Source organism: Salvelinus fontinalis, chromosome 5 (genome assembly GCF_029448725.1).
Source record: "Salvelinus fontinalis isolate EN_2023a chromosome 5, ASM2944872v1, whole genome shotgun sequence".
Lineage (NCBI taxonomy): Eukaryota > Metazoa > Chordata > Actinopteri > Salmoniformes > Salmonidae > Salvelinus > Salvelinus fontinalis.
In genome coordinates this window covers 8971342-8979283 of record NC_074669.1, presented here as the reverse complement: position 1 = coordinate 8979283, position 7942 = coordinate 8971342, and the positions used below count along the sequence as shown (strand labels likewise).

The 7942-nt window shown below is 42.8% G+C and overlaps 1 long non-coding RNA gene across 1 annotated transcript; it reads right to left on the bottom strand.

Moving 5' to 3' along the window:
• Positions 1–4681: 4681 nt before the first annotated feature.
• LOC129854753 (uncharacterized) lies at positions 4682–6323 on the bottom strand. The gene is made up of 3 exons (XR_008759372.1): positions 6126–6323; positions 5336–5419; positions 4682–5110 (listed from the first exon to the last, which is right to left on the bottom strand). It is a non-coding gene; the product is annotated as an uncharacterized LOC129854753 (long non-coding RNA).
• Positions 6324–7942: the final 1619 nt, after the last annotated feature.

Below are 7942 nucleotides of genomic sequence, written 5' to 3'. Positions count from 1 at the left end.
AGAGGAAGCACAGTTAAAAATGCAGTCCAGAATCTTAAGCACAACAAATTTGTAACATATTGTGTGAAATGAATTTGTAACATATCATAATAATTGCACAAAATAAATCATCATAATTATTTGCAGGATGTAACATATTATACGAACTGGATGATGTCGTACACAATTGGATGACTTGGTACACAAAAAAAGTTCCCGTTTTGGCGTGTGAGCACCAATTTCAAAACTACTGTCACTTTAAGGGATCTGACCCCAGCGATGGATTGTAAAAGTATTTTTCCCGACCACGTCCCCTGACCAGGAAAATCTCTTGGCTCTAAATGAGGTCTGGAGAACAGGAGTCAACTAACAACATGTTTGCTAACCCTCCCTTTTTACCCTGGTGTTGATCGCTCCTGCTTTTCGTCTTTCACTGCTAACTAAGAGTGTAGCTAAGCACAGCTAGGGGTTGCACAATTAGATAACACATTCTTACACAACAAGGTCACGTTTCTATGTATTTTGAGTTTCACATGGGTAAATTAATGAAAAGTAGCAGAAGAGCCTCCTGAAACATTTCACATTTGGCAAGAATGTTGTGACAGGGTGTGAACATGACAATGTTCTTGCAGAGTTCTGTGTAAACACACACCCACACACCACACCCGCTCTGACGGATCAGAGCTCTCTCACCTCACATGCCTCAGAACAGCAGTGGTTTCCCTTGAGGAGTTAATCAACACCTCATCAAGATGGCTGACATACCAAGCTATTGTCCACATCGTCTGTTCTCGTCTGACTCACTGTGTGTTCCATTGAGTGGCAAGATTACATGGATGGTAAGGTAAGTAGAGGCCAGGTTGAGTACAGGTGGATAGATTACTTTCTGTAGCTAGTCCAACACCATTTAGGCATTGGCCAATAAGAAAACATACATTAAGTTACCAGCTAAAGAATAAGTTAAACACAAGTATTCTTTTAAACACAGATTCACCACATATAATGCAATGTGTAAATGCCATAGGAAACAGGTTATTTCAGTTTAACAAAAATATAACTGCTCAGAAAATAATCTTACAGTAACGATACATCTGCACTGACAACAAATTCAAACACACTGTAAGAGTTTTTTATTTTTTTTATTTGACCTTTATTTAACCAGGTAGGCAAGTTGAGAACAAGTTCTTATTTACAACTGCGATCTGGCCAAGATAAAGCAAAGTAGTGTGACACAAACAACAACACAGAGTTACACATGGAATAAACAAGCGTACAGTCAATAACACAATAGAAAAAAAAGAAAGTCTATATACAGTGTGTGCAAATGGCGTGAGGAGGTAAGGCAATAAATAGGCCATAGTTGTCACGTTCCTGACCTATTTATGTTAGTTTTTGTGTGTTAGTTGGTCAGGACGTGAGGTTGGGTGGGCATTCTATGTTATCTGTTTCTATGTTGGTTTTGGTTTGCCTGGTATGGCTCTTGATTAGAGGCAGGTGGTTTGCGTTTGCCTCTAATTAAGAGTCATATTTAGGTAGGGCATTCTCACTGTTTGTTGGTGGGTGATTGTCTCCTGTGTCCGTATGTTATGTTCGTACCACATAGGACTGTAGCGTTTGTTTGTTTCGTTTTCGTTTCGATGTCGTCTGTTACCTGTACGTAAGTTTATGTTTAGTTATGTAAGTTTATGTTCAGGTCTCGTCAACGTCGTTTTGTTATTTTGTAGTTTGGAAAATGTTTTGTTTCGTTTCGTGTGCCATCGTAATTTATAATAAAGATGGCTTATTTCCCTGAGCCTGCGTTTTGGTCTGAAGATCCTTCTCTCCTCACCTCTTCCGAGGATGAGGAGAGCGTCACCCGTTACAATAGTAGCAAAGTAATTACAATTTAGAAAATTAACACGAGTGATAGATGAGCAGATGATGATGTGCAAGTAGAAATACTGATGTGCAAAAGAGCAGAAAAGTAAATAAAAACAATATTGGGATGAGATCAGGGGCGAAAATCTGATATCAACCTTGGAGGGGACAATTACATGAAATTTTCTCAGGAGCAATTCCTGAGGGTGACACCAAAAGTAGTGCTGTAACACAGCCTACGTTGTAATATGTTAAATGTATATTGAGGAACCATAATTACTACTACTGGATAATTGATAGGTACAGTAGTTAACTGAAGGGTTGTCCCAACTTGTTTAAATCATTATAATACTACTACTAATAATAGTTATAGCAGTGTTCCTTATCAGTCCAGTATGTATGCAGGTATTCGTACTTACAACCAGCAATATCAAGAAAGGCCAGAAGGCGGCAATGGTACTGTACACTGTATGGGAGCAGTTTTCATAAATACAATGAACATGGTGTGATCTCATCGTAAAGAATCTCCATCACAAAGTTGGTCTCCGTATTGAATTGACCTTTTAATTTGACTTTGTGATACATTTATATAGTCATTAAATATGTGCACCTGGCCTGAGTCTACTACAATATCTTTACAAGAACAAAAAGCTTAAAATAAGTACAGTTCTAAAAGCAAAATAACTACTTCAATGAAAAACCCAAATAAATCAAAAAAAATATCCTTCAGTCAGTGTCTCAACTTTTCAAACAGCAGCTATGGACAAGTATGTCACACAAAGTATGCAATTTTAAATAAAATAAATAATTTGTAAGTGTACTGTCATGTACTAAAAACTACTAAACAAAAGAACAAATATCAATTACACCAGGGGTTCTCAAACAGGGGTCCATGGACTAATTGCAAGGGGTCCGTGAAATAAAAAAGTGTAATGAATGTAGTCAGTACCACAAGGTTTCCAGTAAGTTTACATATAATATAGAGGGGGTGGAGGTCCCTGAGGACCGCTCAAAACCTTGCCTGCCTTGCCTCAAAATATGCAGGGGTTCCAGTACCCAAAAAAGGTTGAGAACCACTGCTATACACATTACTGAACAAAAGAACCGAACATGTGTTTGCGGGTTTCAATGGATCCAACAAATTGCTGGCAGATATTTTCCCTCTTGAGACTGTCCAGCCTGTCTTTATGTACATTACAGACAACTACGCCGTTCAGTCTCTCTTGGCCCATGCTAGCCCGTAGCCAAGTCTTTAACCTGCGGAGCGCACTGAAACTCCTCTCAGCCTCACATGAAGACACTGGCACCACAAACAAAATTCTGATTAGCACCTCAACTTGGTCAAACAACCCCCGCACCTCCACTGGAAGCCTCCTGAGGACCTCTGCCTCTCAACTGCTGCTACAGGGGTATTTGTTGTGAAAGAGAGGGATCTGCACTGAAAGAGAATCTATGTTCAGCTCAGGGTACTGATCTAGAGACTCATCCAACTCCCCCGTGAGAAGCGCTCTTTCCAACTTTTGCAGGACGTTTAGACTGTCCTGGTCCAAACAGTCGCCAAACTGAACCTCCACACCATCCAACACTTTAAAAAATTCTGCCCTATAGTGATCCACTGCTTTGCCAGCAAATCGTCTTGAGTGCGTCTCAATGGATTCAATAGTCAATCAAAGTTGTTGCTTTCTCATACAGTGCAAGGTAGCTTTCGTCATTTCTCTTGCCGCTAAGAGATGACCGCACACACTCGACTGCAGCCTGCATACCAGAGGCAGTCTCAGTTTTCTTCTGCAGTGAAATGTTTAGACATTCAAGCTCTCCAAGAACAGCAGAGGCAAGTGTGAGGCCCAACACAGTCTTGCCTTTGCTGAAGTGCTCGAATAAGCCACTGGCAGTTGAAGCTGTCTTGGATGCAGTTTTTGCCATCTCCTCTAGGCTGCTTAGTACCCGCTCATACTGCCCTAGCACAGCTCTAATAGCAGTATTCCGCACAGTCCACTTTGTTGGACATAGGGGTTTCAGGGTGGTCAGATTTGTATCTTTGGACGTGACAATTGATTCAAACATGCTCTTAAACTTTCCTGACTGGCCATGGAGGACACCTAACTGATGGACCCAAGAAAGGGAATCCCGGACTAGTGGGGAGGCTGAGCAGCCAGCCTGTGTAATCAGATTTACACAGTGTGCTCCACAATGGACATAGAGGGCTAATGGCTGCTGCCTCCTCACAATTGCCTGTGCACCTGTGTATTTTCCTGCCATGTTTGAGGCACCATCGTAACTCTGCCCACGTAAGCCAGACATGGGCAAATTGAGCCTCAACAACACATCAGTTGCTACTTTCGCAATGCCCTCGCCTGTTGTCTCCGACACCCTGTATAGCCCAATAAACTCCTTGTGAGGGACAAGGTCATGGTCAACATAACGCAGACAGACACTCTCCTGTTCAGCACCAGAGACATCTTGAGTACCATCAACAATTAATGAAAATTGTACAATCGGAAGAGACCTAATCTCAGCTGCAATGCCTCAAATGACTGTATTGGCCATGATGTTCAGAATTTCATTCTGTGCTTTGGGGCCTGTGTACATTGTGGTACGCTCTGTTAACCACTTCAGTAAAATGGGATCATCCTCTTCTGCCCCGAGTTTCAAAAGCTGGTATAAATTCCCACTGTCATCCGTGTGGCCTCAAGGCTTGTCCCTGTCATACTACATGCCGCACCGAACTAACAATTTTCATCAAGCAATGCCTTGCGTCCTCCTGCTGTTTACCCCACGCGCTGGATAACTGGACACTGATTAGATTTAGCTGGTGTGCTGTTACAGTTACAAAGTGGAGGTGGGTTTGGCAGTTTTGATGTGCTGTGAATTTTTCAATGGCTTTTCTCCAGTTCCTAAATCCTGCACTAATGAAGGCAGCATCTGCTCTTTGGCCAAAAGATGGCTGGCTTGAAAACCCTTGGCTACAGTGAAAACACAACACTCCTTTTATTGATGGATTATAATGTAGCCAGGGGAAATCGCAAAACCATCTCTCTTGAACCGTCAACACTCTGTTGGCAAGAGTTTGCGGTTCTATAAATTGTGGGTGTGGCTGATATGGTTTTGTGCCATCACTGAGGTAACTGGACGATGCTGTGCCACTGTCCCCTATACTGGTGCTGCTGGCAACAAGGGTGACACCTGGTCCTGCCGTGGCTGTGACACTGTCCTCTGAAGTCTCTCTCCTTGGCTCTTTCCCTTTCACCACCCTCACTGACTCACAGTCTGTCTCCTAGAAAATAAATAAGGTGTCTGCTGTACTCCTAACTACCGGTACCCAAAACTACACAATTAATCACAACAGCAATACCATTGCCTTTAACAAATCTTAGTTTAGTCACCAGTTTAAGTTGAGTGGGGGTATCCATGGCATTTTCCAATTATGTCCCTATTTTACAAAAAAAAAAAAATTGAGAACCTTTCATAATGTTGCCAAACAAACACTCAACAAACTTACCTGAGACTCCCTGTCTCTGCTAGTCTGTCCCTGCATATCTGTCCCCAGCTCTGCTGTCTGTGTGCCATCTGTTGCCTGCTCTGCCTAATGACATCATTGTGAAACATTTCCATTAGCATTTCAATTCTTTCTTATGAACATTTTATCAACTCTTCTTTGAGATATTAGGCTACTAGAGTTCTTACTTTGCGTTTTGGTGTACTGAAAAATACTCTGATGTCCGTCTTTTTACTTTTTTCTGAAATGTTTCTACCTGGCTGGCCGGTCTAGCTGCACACACACACATTTACACAACACATGCTGCAACCTTTTGTAATTTTAACATAGTTTGTTTCATATTGGCTGGCTTCCAACAATTGCTGAATTTGCAAAGCTAGCGAGCACCAATTCCGTTTCTGTGGTGTTTGTTATAATCTTTGCTACCTGGTTAAATAAAGGTGGGAAAAAAAGATAATACACTAGCGACAATTTAGCTTTTGCAACGAGACCATTAAATATATTTAAGACAATGGTATAAGAGAGTGTAGTTCTGTTCAGTTTGGACTTCAGTTTATCGCTAACTTTATCACAGGGACTTTGAAGCACTACAGCTGCATGCTAATCTTGGAATAAACTGACGATAGCAAATATTCCATCTTTGACGACGCCACATAAATGGAATTGGTACTAGCTGGCTTGATCGTTAATGTTTGCTTTAGTTTGCGCGTTAGCTCTGCAAATTCAGCTAGTGTGTGAACCCTGCAACATTAAAAAAATATATACATTGCTATGGCGCGATTGACTGGATTACCTCACGTCAGTTACGTACATTGAGTGCCTTTCGGACAGTAGATACGAACCCTCTATTACCTTGCAAGCTAAAGAACTGGCAGTGGATCAAACCATTGTGAGGCAAAAGGCGGGGGGGTCGCAATCTTGTGAAACTTAAAAACGCGCTATTAAGTGTCTATAATCAGCACAAGTGCTTTCATTGCGTATTATTAATATTGTTGAAATTACATAGTTATGTTTACAGTGATATATTGGGGGGGACAAGTCATATTTTTCCCAGGATGGGGGGGTCGTGTCCCCCCCGTCCCCCCTGGGATTTTTGCAATTCGTTCCAGTCACTGGCAGCAGAGAACTGGAAGGAAAGGCGGCTAAAGGGGGTGTTGGCTTTGGGGATGACCAGTGAGATATACCTGCTGGAGCGCATGCTACGGGTGGGTGTTGTTATCATGACCAGTGAACTGAGATAAGGCGGAGCTTTACCTAGCATAGACTTATAGATGACCTGGAAACAGTGGGTCTGGCAACAAATAAGTAGCGAGGGCCAGCCAACTAGAGGATACAGGTCGCAGTGGTGGGTGGTATAAGGGACTTTGGTAACAAAACGGATGGCACTGTGATGGACTGCATCCAGTTTGCTGAGTAGAGTATTGGAAGCTATTTTGTAGATGACATCGCCGAAGTCCAGGATCGGTAGAATAGTCAGTTTTACTAGGGTAAGTTTGTTGGGATGAGTGAATGAGGCTTTGTTGCGAAATAGAAAGCCGATTCTAGATTTGATTTTGGATTGGAGATGTTTTAATATGAGTCTGGAAGGAGAGTTTACAGTCTAGCCAGACACCTAGGTATTTGTAGTTGTCCACATATTCTAGGTCAGCACCGTCCAGAGTAGTGATGCTTGTCGGGCGGGCGGGTGCGGGCAGCGAACGGTTGAAGAGCATGCATTTGGTTTTACTAGCAATTAAGAGCAGTTGGAGGCCACGGAAGGAGAGTTGTATGGCATTGAAGCTCGTTTGGAGGTTAGTTAACACAGTGTCCAAAGAAGGGCCAGATGTATACAGAATGGTGTCGTCTGCGTAGAGGTGGATCAGGGAATCACCCGCAGCAAGAGCGACATTGTTGATATATACAGACAAAAGAGTCGGCCCGAGAATTGAACACTGTGGTACCCCCATAGAGACTGCAAGAGGTCCGGACAACAGGCCCTCCGATTTGACACACTGAACTCTGCCTGCAAAGTAGTTGGTGAACCAGGCGAGGCAGTCATTTGAGAAACCAAGGCTATTGAGTCTGCCGATGAGAATACAGTGATTGACAGAGTCGAAAGCCTTGGCCAGGTCGATGAAGACGGCTGCACAGTACTGTCTTTTATTGATGGTGGTTATGATATCGTTTAGTACCTTGAGCGTGGCTGAGGTGCACCTGTGACCAGCTCAGAAACTGGATTGCACAGCGGAGCATGTACGGGGGGAATATGTACAGTGATTAGTAAATAGAGTAGTATGTCTTGTCTACTGTCTATCCAAGACCATTTCCCCCTTGAGGACAATAAAGATTACTTTATATTTTATCTTATGTTATGACAGAGGGTTGACAGTGATGGATGCAGATGGAAGTGGAAGTGAAGGCCGGTCTGGCAAGGGAAAGCAAAATATTTGTTGACGAGCACCTTGCACTCAGTGCCACAGAGACTCAGAGAGATTCATTCCACGAGCCATCAACCGACTTCGCATGGCGACTTTGCAGACTGTATGAGTCTGTAAGTTACAGACTCATACAGTGGAATGAAAGTAAGTAGCTTATGTCTGTATCCCTGGGGCGGCACGGTAGCCTAGTGGT